General features: G+C 41.3%; 1 protein-coding gene across 2 annotated transcripts in view; it reads left to right on the plus strand.

Annotated features, from left to right (window-relative positions):
* The window catches only part of LPIN2 (lipin 2), a 96,198-nt gene that overhangs the window by 35,746 nt on the left and 44,438 nt on the right, over positions 1–16,014 (plus strand). The window lies entirely within an intron of this gene.

Raw genomic sequence — 16,014 nt, forward strand, 5'->3', positions numbered from 1 at the left:
CAAGATCTGAGCCATAGATACGCACATTGATTTGAGAGTATCCTTGATTCTAGGTCCTCTTAACAGAGAGTTAGGATATTTGAGTGTGTTTTCTAGCTCAGGTATAAACACATCAGTGCTTGTGCATCTAGTTACCTGTGTATATACTTTAAAACCATGGGTTCATACCGAGACCTCCAATTCCAGTCCAGCACCACAGGGTTCATTTTAGCTTCCTTTCTAGGAAGTTTTATTTTTAGAAGCTTTCCCAGGTGTTTATGATTTTTTTTTTTTTTTTTTTGACAAGGTCTCACTGCCACCCAGTCTGGAGTGCAGTGTAGGAGGCAACCTCTGCCTCCCAGGCTCAAGCAGTCCTTTCGCCTCAGCCTTCTAAGGAGCTAGGACCTCAGGCACGTGCCACCACACCTGGCTAATTTTTGTATTTTTTTGTGGAGACTGTGTTTCTCCATGTTGCCCAGGCTGGTCTTGAACTCCTGGGCTCAAGTGATCTGCCCACTTTGGCCTCCCAAAGTGCTGGGAATACAGACATGAGCCACCACACCCAGCCCCAACTGTTTGTGATTAATTAGTCTTGGGGAACGATGACTTTTGGATGTATATCTGTGGATCCAAAGGCTCTTATGGCTTAGTTAAGTACTCTTTGTTAATGAACAGTCTGTTCCATGGTGAAGTATCGTTTTCCATAACTGGGTTAATCATCATTTCTTCTTATACTAAAAAGAATTTTTATGTCACTCCTAGCTAGCTCTCATTAGTAAAGTAAGTCCCCTGTTTTGCGTGGGAAGTGGTACAGTTTCATGGCCAGTATGCTTATAAACATTTGTCAGAGAAATTGAGCACACCTCAGGAAATGTTTAGTGGGTTGAATGCCCAGGGAAGCTGTTAAACATTTTTAAAAACATGTAAACAATCCACGCAGACAAATGACAGGCTTACGATTCCACTAAAACCAAATTTATTTTAATCCTTGAGTTATCTTCTTTTTGATAAGGCAGCCTACATTCTTTTTTCCACGTGTAGCTTGCTTTCTAAAGCAGGTGCTCTCTTGATAAGAAGCCCTTCAACCCCAGTTACTGAGAGTACTGACTGAACTTTGGGCCTGCATGTGCTTGTTAATTTAGTAGCTGCCACCTTAGCTACAGGAGTTGCAATGGTAGTCCATCTGGCTGGTTCTTACCCTCATTTACTAGGATACAATATGGTACAGGTTGAGAGACCTTCACCCCAGGGCATTAACACAATTAGGACACGTAATTACTTGACATTTTAAACTTGTCCTAATTGTGTTAATGTTAACTGTGATATTAACTACAGTTCTTTAATGGGTGAGAGAGGATGAGATGGGAAATAAGGGGGATGAGCAAAGTTTAACATGTCCTTCCCTAGACATAGAACCTATAGTAATATATTACTTTGTTTCCAGTCTGGGGCTGTAATTTGGATAGTGGAAGAATCGTACAAATTCCTGACTTCTAGGTCAGTGTGTAAATAGAAAAAACTTCCAATAGAGTTGGAGTGTTTCAAAGTTGGAGTGTTTGAATTTTGGATAAAATTCAAAAAAATTGTATCCCACCAATGTCAGTGATAGTCAACCCTGAAAATACTGCACATGGCTTCTATAGCAACCTGCTAAAATTGTGTGCCTTTTGTATGTGGAATTAAGCCAAATAATCAGATTTCCTGGCTTATTTTAGAGTTGCTTATGGTTATCAATAGTCGCCACCAAAATAGGTTTACTACACAATTCTTTTAGAAGGTTTAGGATAAGGACATACCCCTTAAAACACACTTTTATGTTCATAACGTAATCGTATCTGTAAGACTACTCATAATAAAAGGCTTGGCTAGGCGTGGAATCCCAGCACTTTGGGAGGCAGAGGTGGGTGGATCACCTGAAGTGAGGAGTTCGAGACCAGCCTGACCAACATGGAGAAACCCCGTCGCTACTAAAAATACAAAATTAGCTGGGCGTGGTGGCACGCGCCTGTAGTCCCGGCTACTCGAGAGGCTGAGGCAGGAGAATCACTTGAACCCGGGAGGCAGAAGTTGCAGTGAGCTGAGATTGCACCATTGCACTCCAGCCTGGGCAGCAAGAGTAAAACTTCATCTCAAAAAAAAAGGCTTAAGATTTTTCACGTATGGTAGCATATGGAAGAATCATCATAGCCTTCTAAAAGCCTTTATGAAATTCCTACCCACACATAGCCTGAAAATTCCATAAATTTTTAGGAGCTGTTTTAGGTTTCAGTGAAACAAGAATGGGTATTTAAGACGGACATACCAGGACTTTTGTCTGGTCATGTCTCTGGGTAACTGCTAGACTATAGATAAGTTGCTTCTCTGGGCCTCAGTTTTCTTATTAGTACAATGAATATAACATTTACCTCACCTAGTTGTGAGGATTAAATCAGATGAGGTACGTAAAATGGCATTTGGGGTTTAAACAATTTTTTTTTGTTTGTTTGAGTCAGGATCTTGCTCTGTTGCCTAGGCTGGAGTGCAGTGGCACAAACATGGCTCACACTACAGCCTTCACTACCCTGGCTCAGGCGTTCCCTCCCACCTCAGCCTCCAGAGTAGCTGGGACTACAGGCATGCGCCACCATACCCAACTAATTTTTAAAAAAATTCTGTGTAGAGATGGAGTCTCCTTACATTGCCCAGGCTGCTCTCCACCTCCTGGGCTCAACTAATTCTTCTGCCTTGGCCTCCCAGAGTGCTGGGATTACAAGTGTGAGCCAACGCACACAGCCTAAAATGGCAATTGGAAGGGGTAAGTTAGTGCCCTCTCCACTTTTTCCCCCATCATCTCCCTGTAACTAACATTAGGAAGAATAATGAGTAAAACATCTGAATTACAGCTTATGTAATTTGTTGAGGATATACAGTGTTTAAAAAGTTAAGAACATGAGAAAATGAATTTGAATTTTCACCGGTATAGAGGTGAATTTACATTTTAAGCAAATCCCACATGTGAAAATCCAAACTTAAAAAACAGTTATGTTATTTTACAAAGGAAGGATTTCTCTAATAACAGGCTCCCCCAAGGACACTGAAGATTCCTTAAAAACAATACCAGTAAAAGCCCAGGCGCGGTGGCTCACGCCTGTTAATCCCAGCACTTTGGGAGGCTGAGGCGGGCGGATCGCGAGGTCAGGAGATCGAGACCATCCTGGCTAACACGGTGAAACCCCATCTCTACTAAAAAATACAAAAAAATTAGCTGGGCATGGTGGCAGGCGCCTGTAATCCCAGCTACTGAGGAGGCTGAGGAAGGAGAATGGTGTGAACCTGGGAGGCAGATTGCGCCACTGCACTCCAGCCTGGGCCACAGAGCAAGACTCCGTCTCAAAAAAACAAAACAAAACAACAACAACAACAAAACAATACCAGTAAAATCAACTTTGTAAAAAGATATCTTAGCAATCCCGCTTTAAAATATCCAAATAAAATGAAATTATGTTCACACAAATGCCTGTACACAGATGTTTATAGTACAGAATGAGCATCCCTAATCCAAAAATCTGAAATCCAAAATGCTCTAAAATCCAAAACTCTCTGATGCCACAGGTGGAAAATTCCGTACTTGCCCTGGTGATAGGTCCCAGCCAAGATGCAGTTAAAGCTTTGTTTCGTGTGCAAAATTAATTGAAAATATTTTCTATAATTACCTTCAGCCTATGTGTTTAAGGTGTATATGAAACATAAATGAATTTTATGTTTGGACTTGGGTCATTATGTATATGCAAATATTCCAAAATCTGAAAATATCCAAAATTCAAAACATTTCTGGTCCTGAGCATTTTGGATAAGGGGGATACTCAACCTGTAGTTTTATTTGTAATTGCCGAAACCTGGAAACAACCCAGATATCTTCTAGCTAGTGAATGGATAAACATTTGATACATCCATGCAGTGGGGTACTACTTAACAGGGAACAGACTACTGATACATGCAGCAGTATTGATTAATGTCACGTGGACTGTGCTAAGCTAAAGAAGCCAGAATCCAAAGGTACATACTGTATGGTTCTATTTATATGATATTCCAGAGATGGCAAGACTAGGGACAGAAAGCAGATCAGTGATTGGCATGGGTGGGGAAGAGGGATTGACTCCAAATGGGTTTGGGCATTTTGGAGAGCAGTCTGATTGATCTGTATCTTGATTATAGTGGTGGCTACAGCAATGTGTGGTCACAGCTAACAACTGTACACTACAAAAGGGTTAATTTTCCTGTCTGTAAAGTGTATGCTTTTTTTTTTTGTTTTAAGAAAAATCTATTTTGAATAGTTCAAGGTACAGCTATTTGTAATCTTAAAACTTCATAGCTAAATTGGCAACATTTAGCTGGAATTTTTTCTGTGCTGATAGGTATAACCATTACACAAAGGTTAACTTAAGTAATAGTTTAATATCTTTCATTATTAATTATAAACAGAATGTTGAACTGATTACAGTTCTTAATGATTTTACTTCTTGCATTTCTCTCTAGTTGCCAGTCAGGTTAAGTGTTCCCTGTAACAGCATCTGTCACCTCATGTACAGAGGTCAAAACTGGGCATATTTTAGCCTTGATGGGAACAGACAAGAATTAAATTATCAGAAAGTTTCATGACAAGGTTTTATTTTCATTTTGGGAAATGAAGGGAGAAGCATTAAAGAGAAATGTGGGAACAGGAACCATTTAGTTTTACAGAGCTATGATAGTTTGAAACAAGTTTGGCCATGTGAGTGTTGTTGGGGCTGAGGAAGGGAGTTGGGGCCCCCTTTTGAGGGTGCTGCTTACCGTTTTAGGATCTCCTTAAGCCACACATGTTATTTTGAAATTTAACGATAAAATTGAACACTAGTTTTTCTTGCTCTGTACCAGGTTCTATTTCTGAAGAAAATTAATGTTCTGGTACATTATTGAGCACAGGAAAATTAAACTATTGTTTCCAGCCATTTTCCTTAAAGGCTGTGCTCTGTAGCATAATTATATTGGGCATTTTCATAAAAGTCAGCTGACTAGTAGAAGATGGATAACTTTGTGGTTGTGTTTCACTTTGTTTTCTGTAATAATGCAGTTACGGCACCCTTGCTTCTGCCTCGGCTGACTTCACACTGACTTCCTCTGATGACCAGCAGTCTCTGCTGCAAGTTGCTGCTGTGCTGCTCAGTATTCTCCAGAATGATCTACTTGGCTGTCATTTGTTCTCACGGGGATATTTTTAGATTTACCCATCCTGAGGCGGTGTCATTTTTGTCACTGACATAGACTAGATTTATGCAAGTTTTTCTCTGTGAGGTCTTCAGCAGCTTCTGGAGGAAAGTATTGGTCTGAACACATGGGCATTGCTTTTGGGACTTTGGGTTAACTTCCACCATGGATTTCTTTTATTTGTTTTTGTTTTTTTGTTTTGTTTTGTTTTTGATACGGAGTTTCACTCTGTCGCCCAGGCTGTAATGCAGTGGCGCGATCTTGGCTCACTGCAACCTCCACCTCCTGGGTTCAAGTGATTCTCGTGTCTCGGCCTCCTGAGTAGCTGGGATTACAGGTGCCCACCACCATGCCTGGCTAATTTTTGTGTTTTTAGTAGAGAGTTTCACCATGTTGGCCAGGCTGGTCTCGAACCCCTGACCTCAGGTGATCCACCCCCCGCCTCGGCCTCCCAAAGTGCTGGGATTACAGTCGTGAGCCACCGCACCCAGCCTGTTTTTTTTTTTTTTTTTTCCAGTGCATGGTTATATGTATCTTCACTTACCTCTTGAATTTTACTCTAAGTCAGTGAGATAAAACGCAACACTGTGTATATTTCTCCCTCTCCTTGCTGATTCTGTTCACTAGGTCTTGCATTTATTCGTTCATTTATTCATTGGTCCATTCATTGATCCAAAACCACTTATTAAGAACCTACTATTGCTAGGCACTGTGCCAAGCTTTCAGGAAACAGTGAAGCTTGCAGGACTTTTCTCTTCCTTACCGGAACTCGAGTTTGAAGGTGGCCTAAATGTTCATGCCGCGTGGTGAGTGCTGTGGTAGGGAGAGGGCAGGGGGCCTTGGGCACTCACAGCAACAGATCCCATCTTGTGACCTCTGCTTTCTTCTCAGCCACTGAGCCCACACATCCTCCCCTATCATCTTTTTGATCTTTGCCTTTGTGCTCTGGGGATTCACAATCTGTTGTGGATGTACGTTCCTTTTTGATCCCACTTCCTCCTTACCCAGGGAACCTGAAACATCCTTGCTCCTCTTACGAAATACTAGATTAAGATGAAAACTGGTATTGGCTTTTGAAGAATTGTCCAGAAAATTATTGGGCTGATGACTGGGGTGGGTAGAAGATGGGGGCTGGTAATTTTTGAAGATGAAATAGGTGATGTTTATGGTCCTTCCTTAAGTTATACCTGCTGAAAAGCTGAAGTAGACACTATCGTTGAGTAAAGGTCTGGGCCGCCACTCGGAGAGAGGGTGCATTGCTATACTGGGAAAGCGTCTTCCGTTTTCTGAGCCCTACTCAGTCCAACAAAGCAGTTCATCTGTTTATAGAAAGTGAGTGTGTTGAAATCATCATAGAGAAGTGAACTCAGTGAGCAGAAGTCTGAGCTTTCAGATTCCCTCAAAGGAAATAACATGGTGACAGATCCAAAAATCCTAATTTAAAACTTATCAGCCCTGAGAACTAAGCTTAAGGCCAGCTTCATATTTTCTCACTTTTAAAAAATTAAAAATTTTTTTCTCAACAGATTAAGTTGTTAAGTAGAATAAAGTGTTATCTGGGTTACGTTTGAAGCATGTTCTTGCTAGTTTTGCCAGGCTGATATTTGCAGGAGGGTGTTTTAGGGCTCCAGGTGGCTTTATCCAGTCAGGATCTAGCCTGTCTGATTTAAGTCCTTTGTTGGCAACATTGGAAATGGACTCTGAACAACCACGCAAAGAAACTTATGACTGGCTCATCGTTCAGAGAGATGCCAAGAGGGCAAAGAGCCAGGGCCACCTGGGGCGTCAGTGTTCCAAGCTGGTGGGCCTTCTGCATCCCATCTCAGGTAGCCCAGCCCTTCCAGTCTTGGGTGGCCTTGGCTCTCCATATACGTTTCATGAATATCTGTTCGGGCCAGATGTTTCCCACCCCTGTCAGCCAGCAGATACCAAGGCCTGGGTCCCATATTATAGACATGGCTACTGGGGGCTCACCCTTGTGTTTCGGTGCCTCTCTGAGCACTGAAATCATTGAAATCCAGGGAGCCCTGTTTTTACCTTCAGATCTAGCCATTGCATTATGTGTCTGTTTAAATTCCCAAACAGAAATATTGAATCAGAAAATCCCCTCTTCTTACATATCCCAAAGGTTGATATTGAATAATATTTGGTTGTAATTGTGGAAGGGGTCCTTAGGCAAGCAGTCTTCCCAGGCCAGAATTTCTGAGTTTTTTCACAGAAGCACTGCCAGCTCTAGAATTTAAGTGTCATAAAACAATCAGGTCAGCTGTCATTAAAATGTCTAAAATTCTATTACTATCTATTGCTTTCACTTCTGATCCACACTTAACAGACCTTGACATCTTTATACGACAGGATGTGAACTTGAGCCCATAACAACTTAGTCTTCATAACAAACTTAATCAGGCTTAAGAGGAGAAAGTTCTTGCAACAGAGCCTAGAGTTAGTTCCCAAACTTGGGTGTCTGTCAGAATCATGGGTAACAGATTTTTAAGACCTCATTTCCAGCTTTTTATGTAGTAGGTCTGGGTTGGGGTTCATGAACGTGTATTTGTTTTTATCCCCCTTTCCCATATTTTTCATGAATGAACCTACATTCTTAAGCACCAAAACTTGCTTCTATTGCAGACAGTCCAAGGACCACTCTTTGAGAAATACTGACCTAGAGTGTGCTCCTTGCCAGTTTTCCTCATTTAGTGGGGAAAAAGAAGTTAGATATAAAAACCTCCCTGACTGCGACTTCAAAAAGTGGAGGTGATGGGGTTGCTTTGATTTAGAAAGACAGAGTTTGTGATCTACAGGGAATTGACTAGAACCTCAGATCCTCCAAAGCACACCTCATCCTGGCTAAATCTCATTCTCTCAGGAGGGAGTCCTCTGAGGCCCAACACCAGCTCAGAACGATTCAAAAACTCCCCTGTACTTTTTCTCTGTAAAAGACAAAGGACAGGACAATTCCCAAGGCTCAGAGCTTTTGTGTAGTCAGTTTTCTGTTGAACTGATTTTGGAAGTAGCCCAAAGTAGCAAGAGCTCTTACTTTTACATGGAACTATGCTTCCCTAACCTGGCTCATCTTCATAATTAGTTCTTAAGCTTTAAAACAGTCAGAAATTTGCATTTTTTAAAACCACCCAGAATGATTTTCATGTACACAAACTTTTGAAGCAGTGTGGTAGTAAGTAGTGTTCTTTAAGTTCAACCTTGATAGGAAGTTCCCCACCAGGTCTACTCTTTTTATTTCCATATCTCTAAGTTGGTTCATGCAACAGTCATCAAGACTAACTGATTCTCAGCTCCCTGTGTGTCTCTTCTACCGTAGAGCTGTGCAGTCTCTTGCCTGAATTTGTTGTGGTGACTTCTGGAGTAGTCTCTCCGCCTTTAGCTACCTCTTCTCTAGTTCATCCTCCCCCTGTGACCTAATCCTGTCGCTTCCCTGAACAGAAGAAGCACTGATTGCACCCATTGCCCACATGATAAACTTGCACAGGGTCCAAGGCCTTGTGTCATCTCACTTTTGTCTCTCAAACTTAGCACACTTTCCCATAAGCTGTTCTCTCTGCCTGGGACTGCCCACTGGGAACCTTCCTTCCTTAATCTGTTCCGCCCTGTACACATACTTCCACTTCTAGAACAAATATTTTCTGCTGCTTGAAGCCTTACCTAACTCTCCCAAGCAGATTTTTTCTCTTTTTGTTCTCTAGTCTTCCTAACAGTCTCCCAAATAGCATTATCATAAGGGATTATATAAGACAGTATTTGTTATATCTCTTTCAAGAACCAAGGTCCTCTGAGAGAGGATGAGGGCAGAATTTTGTTTATCTTCATAAGGACTTACTGTAGTGACTGGCATGAAATAGGTGCTTGATTTTGACTGTGTGAAAACTGAACTATACCAGAAACAGGCCAGTATAATGGGCATCTTTTTTTGTGATTGTTTCTGAGTTAAACCTGTAGGAGGATTACATCGAGAGGCCTTTCCCGGGTAAGGCTTCTTCCAGATTTCCTTTTTCATTGTGATGAAAAAGCTGTCTGGATACTTGGTGTATTCAGGAAGTTTGCTGGGAGGCACTGGGTTTTCGTTTACAGAGTCTGTACAGGGACTAAATTGTCCTAGAAATGAAGGAGAACACTTTGACCAGTCGCCCTACACTGCTGGGGCAGCAGGAGACCCGCTGTGTTCTTGAGACATTTGGGGCTCTTTCTCCACTGAAGGTCTAGGAGCGGTGAGTGTTAGAGGCTCAGCTGTCAGCACTTCTCATGGGCCATCTTAGCTTCAGGGAGACTGCATGGGCTGCCGTATGGGCTTTGATGAACCATCTATTTTGTGCTCCTAGGGGGTAGGCCAGGTTGTTCTTGTGCGGCTGCTATTTTCTATTTCTTGTTTTATAAAGTGAGAATTTAAAGATAGCTAATATAAAATAATACAAAATTAAAGAAACAAATTGGCATTCTACTATGACGGGGAAAAGAAATAACCAGGAAGTACAAAGTAAGGCATTTGCTTGAATTTAAATGTCTGAGAACAGCTTCCCTCGGAAAGGCTGGATTCCCTGTCAGGGCTTGGCGTCGGGAGTCTGTGGCCCTGCTTTCAACTTATCCTAGACTGCGCTGTGTTGTATACTCTTCCTTTCTTCTGTCTAGCTAAGTTGTAACCTCCTTTCGTTCTTTGTAATCCCTTAGCATCTGGTGGGCACACTGTAAATGTTTTGTAAAATGTTGACTCGGTTAAGCACCTACACGATGTGGGCAAGCCCCTGGGGGACTGTCACCCCCTGCCCTCCCTGACCGGGGAGAAGCTTGCGGCAGCTGCTGCGTGGGTACCTTTGCGTTTCATCACTTACTTTTGGGGGAAGTTTTTACCATCCAGAATCCCTCCCAGATTCATATTGGCCACCTCTAGGTTACTCTGGAATTCTTTGAGAAAACCATAGGGATTTAGTATAACCTGAGTTCAGCCCTCAGATTTTTTTGCCCTCAGGGACACCACATGACCTTGAGACCCAATGATTTAAGCCATGGGTCAGAGGTAGTGGAGAAAGTTGGGACCCTGAGTATAGGTAGAACTGGGTTCTAGTGAATAGTAGACACCTCTTATCTCAATCTCAAATTTAAAATGAAATTAATAATGCCTGCTAGCATAACCTACATTCTCTTTCTGAAAATCAAATGAGGTATGTTTGAGGAAGTTCTTGAAAAATATTACATGCTAATCAAATGCAAACCGTAATCATGGGTGTCCTGAAGGAGTTTGGTCCAGGAGCACAGGGGCAAGCTGGAATGTTTACCTACATCCTAGGTAACAGTGTCCTGTTGTCTATTTCCTGAAGCATCTGGTGTCTCTCTTCCCTCCTAGCATACTCCTCATGTCCATGAGCAGAAAGTTAGCTGCAATGGCATGTTCTTTGGTAAAAGCTGTTTTAACCTCTGTCCGTAAGCCTCATGACATGTGGCGCTCCCAGGAGTCTGCTTTGTAACACTGGACCATGGTCCAGCGGGAGGGTTAATAGTAGTGGTGTGAGGAGACTTGGAGGGTAAGTATGGCTTCTTTGGATTCCCTGTAATCATTTCATCTTTAAGTAGTCAAGTCGCATTAAGTAAAAATGATACTCAGATTGCTGAAAGCAGCCCACTTGCAGTAAGAAATCTGGAGGCTTCATGAAGGCTTTTATCATGTTTACTTAGAGCATTTCTGTTACTTAGAGATGCAATTAAGGGCTTAGGTTCTAGGCTGATACTTGAGTTTGAATATTAACTCTGCCACTTAATAGTGTGCTGACCTTGGATATTTCTGAACCCGAGTTTCCACATATAAATGGGAATACCAAATCCATGGGTATCTGTGAAGACTACATGAGATAACATACAGGTTAACATAGCACTTGACACATGAGAGACGTGTAACAAGTTTAGTTGTGTGTTCGTTGGTAGTAGTACTAACAATACTAGTACCGATTAGATATTTGGAGATAAACTTAAGAAACAGATTTTGAGACACTTAAAATAGTGGTTTAGAATGTGTCCATTTTGAGGCCAGTCGTGGTGGCTCACACCTGTAATCTCAACATTTCGGGAAGCCAAGGCAGGTGGATTGCTTGAGCCCAGGAGTTCAAGACCAACCTGGGCAACATGGCAAAACCCCGTCTCTACAAAAAAATACAAGAATTAGCTGGGCATGGTAGCACATTCCTGTAGTCCCAGCTTCTCCGGAGGCCAAGGTGGGAGCATCGCTTGAGCCCAGGAGGCTGAGGTTACAGTGAGCAGAGATCGCACCATTGCAGTCCAGCCTGGGCAACACAGTGAAACCCTGTCTCAAAATGAAAATAAAAGTAAATAGAATGTGTCCATTTTGTGCTGATAATTTATGAATTTTTTTATTGTTTTAAAACTACCTTTTATCTCTGATTACTCTTTTCCTTAACAAAAGTTATTTTTGATTGAACACATCAAATAATTGAAATAATTTTAAGCAGTTTTTGTAGGAGGGGGATTGGTATTTGAACCTATTTACTGATGCTTTTTTTTTTTTTTTTTTTTTGAGATTGGGAGTCTCACTCTGTCACCCAGGCTGGAGTGCAGTGGCAACGATCTCAGCTCACTGCAACCTCTGCCTCCTGGGTTCAAGCAATTCTCCTGCCTCAGCCTCCCGAGTAGCTGGGGCTACAGGCATGTGTCACGATACAGGCCAATTTTTTTGTATTTTTAGTAGAGATGGGGTCACCATATTGGCCAGGCTGGTCTTGAACTCCTGACCTCAAGTGATCTACCTGCCTCGGCCTCCCAAAGTGCTGGGATTACAGGCGTGAGCCACCGCGCCTGGCCCATTTTATTTATAAATCCATACTCCATATAGTGATTATTCATTTTAGTTTCTTTGATGCTCAGCAAAAGATGCTAAGCTGATCTTCAAACTTTTGGTGAATAACGAAATCTTGAAAGCTACCCATTTATTCCAGTGTGTGTCCTTTTATACCTTAAAATATTTGATAAGAAAAATATGATAGTGGGCACTGTCAAATTTTATGCATGAAGGACTAATTTGGCGTATTGAATTTTATATGCGAAGGACCATTTGGTCTCTAATAGTGTTGTAGTTGCTTATTTTCTACTGCTTTTTTTTTTCTTCACTTTTTAATTTGAGTAATCAATAAGTACGTCTTTTCCTTCGGAGCTCCCAATATTTAATCTAGCCCATGGGAAGGTACCTAGGCCTAAACAGCACACTGTATATTACATACACTGTATAGCAGTCAGGCCATATCTGAGCCATTGTGTCTAGTTGTCTTTAAATATCGTTTTTAAAGATGGACATAAATAATTGTCATAAGAGTCAGAGTAAACCCAATCAGTTCACATATTTTAAGGAACAAGAATGCTTAGCCTAGAATAGATGAGACTCTGATAAATTCTTTGGTGTGTTGTGGTTTCATTTGGAAGAGTGTGGTAATATTCAGTGTGACTTCTAGTGGACATAATAGTTCTCTGACATTTTTATGGACTTCTTGGTAAAGTAGTGAGTCTCTGTCAACTGTAACGATCCCAAAACTGAAATGCAGCATAGCATGCGATGTTTAAGAAGAGACTTGTCTTAGTCAGCTTGGGGTACTGCAGCAGAATACCATAGATGGTATTTGGCTTAAACAACAGACATTTATTTCTTACCATTCTCACAGATCAAAGTGCCAGCTGATTGCGCTCTCTTCCTGGTTTGCAGACTTCTTGCTGTATTCTCACGAGGAAAGGAAAGAGAGCTTGATCTGGGTCTCTTTCTCCTCTTAGAAGGACACTAATCCATCACATGGAGGCTCCACCCATGTGACCTCATCTAAACCTAATTACTTCCCAAAGGCCCTGTCTCCAAATACCATCACATTGGGCGTCAGGGCTTCAACATATGAATTTGGTGGTGGTGGGGGACAGAGGGAGGTCATAGATATTACTTAACTTTTCTAACCCTCATTTCTTTTTTTTTTTTTTTTTTTTTTGAGATGGAGTCTTGCTCTGTCACCCAGGCTTGAGTGCAGTGGTGTGATCTCGGCTCACTGCACCCTCCGCTTCCCAGGTTCAAGTGATTCTCCTGCCTCAGCCTCCCAAGTAGCTGGGATTACAGGCACATGCCATCACGCCTGGCTAATTTTTTGTATTTTTAGTAAAGACGGGCCTTCACCGTGTTGGCCAGGCTGGTCTCGAACTCCTGACTTCAAGTGATCTGCCTGCCTCAGCCTCTCAGAGTGCTGGGATTACAGGCATGAGCCACTACACCCAGCCTTAATTGTCTTTAAAAATAGAAATAATACCACCTCTAAAGTAGTTCTGAGATAATAATGTATAAGTTTAAGAATTTGGGATGTTACGAGCTTTCAAAAAAAGAGTTGCTTCCGGTGTGATTATTGTTAGAGTATTTCAGAGATGTGTTAGAAGCATTTTTGGTATTTGTTAAAAGAATGGGCTGGATGTATTCTTCTTGTTCCAAGAATCAGCAAGTGCACTTTAATATTTTTATTTATGCCCGTAAGCCTCAAGATAGGGATGCTGCTCTGTGACCATTTTTCATTTCCACATTTTGCTTTCTGTGTGGGCATCTCCAAATGAGCCTGCCTTTCTGGTTATATATTCTGTCTTTGCTTTTGCTCTTTTTTCTCTGTGACTGCTTGTTTGTTTCTTTCTGCATGGCTCTCCTTTGGTCTCTGTCACTCTCCATTATTTATTTTGTCCTCCCACATTTTCCCTCATCATTCATGATAAAATAGGAGGAATAGTTTACAGTGTGTTATTTTGCTATATTTTTTAAACATTTGGGTTACATCATTGTGTATCTTTTCTGCTGCTGGTTCAGAGTGTGGCTTTCCCAGGTGCTGACCAGGACAGGTCTGACTTGGTTCTTATTGTGTAGCTATGCTGGGCTAGCATGTAGGAATAAGGTATATGGCACTAGATTCTGCTTCAAGAGCAGGCTGTTTAACATATCCCTCATGCCTATGACGAACAACTGCATTTCCTCCAGATGTAACTAACGGTGAGGAAGCCTCTTTCCCCAGCTCTGTTGGGGTGACCCTTCTAGCAGACAGCTGCTCATCATACCCAGGGTGTAGCATGTTAAGCTACAGGCCTCCCTTTACTTTTGTTTTACCAGCCTTCACAATATAAATGTCATCGTTTCATTATCTGTCAAGAGAAAACCAGTTATTTGACAACCTGTATTTTTCTACATTTAGCAACTGGCATTTACACATTAGGTTTTCCCATATAACAGCACATCCCTTAACCATGGTAGTTAAAATAATCTTGAATAGGTACGGTTACACTTAATTATGAATTTTATGCTGTAGTTGATGGAAGCTTGTTACACATTTATGTTTATAAGACTTGTTTGTGGCTGAATGTCAGTGCTTAAAAGTTAGCATTTTTTTGTTTATTTTAAGAAAAGGTCTAACATGGTTTTTTTTTCTTGTAATAAAATTCATTTTAACATTGCCACCACCATTCAAGCAGTAATACCAAGATTGACTGCTTGGATGCTGTTTAATTCATGTGTGTGCTATGTAGGTAAAAAGCATGTTGTGAATATGCATTACTTACAGAATATGAAAAGGATGCATGAGATCTAGCTGTGTTGTTTTTTAGAACCACATGTGAATCTACAGTGACCTCAAAATAGGAATTTAATTATTAAAAACATAATGGGATGTTATATGAATATTTTGATGAAACACTATTTCCTCCCCACACTTTTTTTTAATGTTTCTTATTTTTTTAGTCTCATTTATTACTAGTTCATTTGTTCATTCATTCAATAAATGATTATTGAGCACTTGATACATGCTTAATTTGGTTTAGCTATTGAGGTCAAATCAATTATTCCAAAACCATCACCAGATTATAATTGTTTGATATCACATAAAGGATGTCATCTTATTTTGTTATTTAGGAGTAAGTTTTGCAGCACAAGCGTTTTCCAGCTTTTCTATGGGTGCATTTAAGGGCCTTGGTAACATTAGTTTTAAAATATTTTAAAAATTTCTTCCAGGGTAAAATTATCATGGCGATGCTTCATGGTGTAGAACTGATGGGCCTTGATTACACATTCATCCGCGTGTAGGAACAGGAAACAATTTAGAATCAGGGCTCTGCCGTGGCCACTCATCTGTGAAGAGCAGAGTGAATTTCTGTGCAGGCAGATATCCTGGAGGCCCCTGAGTTTTCCCAAGAAGACAGCATTCTTTCTCCCAGTTCAGTTTTGGACTCACTTGGCAACACAGAACATGCTCTCTGAAACTTTTCAGAGCATGGACCTTTAAGCTCAAGGTAGCCTCCAAGCTGGGTGTAGAGAAACCACGAGCTGCTTATGGCAGACAGCCTGGAGAGCAGTCAGTCAGTCCTGTGGTTGGGTGAAAGTTGGCCTCTGAATTAGCTGGAGCATTGGAGGGACTCTTGGTTACTCTCTGTCATTCCAGTCCGCAGAATGGCTTTCACTGAATTGTGCTTTGGCATAATACTAGGAGTGTCAGCATCTAATGAATAAAATGCGGGGGTGTATTCAATAGCTGGAAGTAAAATCTGACATTAGGACTGAAAGGGGGGATTTGGTTTTTATTAGTGGAAAAGTTGGGGATGGGGCCAAGGCAATAAAGCCACCCCTGGCTTTAGCTGTACTTCCTCTCCTTTAAGCCTTTCTGGAGAACTCCTTGCAGACCTTTTGATTGTGATTTGAATAGTGAATTGAGGTTGAGGAACAAGAGTAAAACCCTTTTCTGTGCTTTGAACTTTGTAGAACTTGATTGCATGTTCCAGTTAGTTATATTGAGTCATTGAAGG

This window comes from Pan paniscus, chromosome 17, assembly GCF_029289425.2.
Source record: "Pan paniscus chromosome 17, NHGRI_mPanPan1-v2.0_pri, whole genome shotgun sequence".
In the NCBI taxonomy this organism is placed as follows: domain Eukaryota; kingdom Metazoa; phylum Chordata; class Mammalia; order Primates; family Hominidae; genus Pan; species Pan paniscus.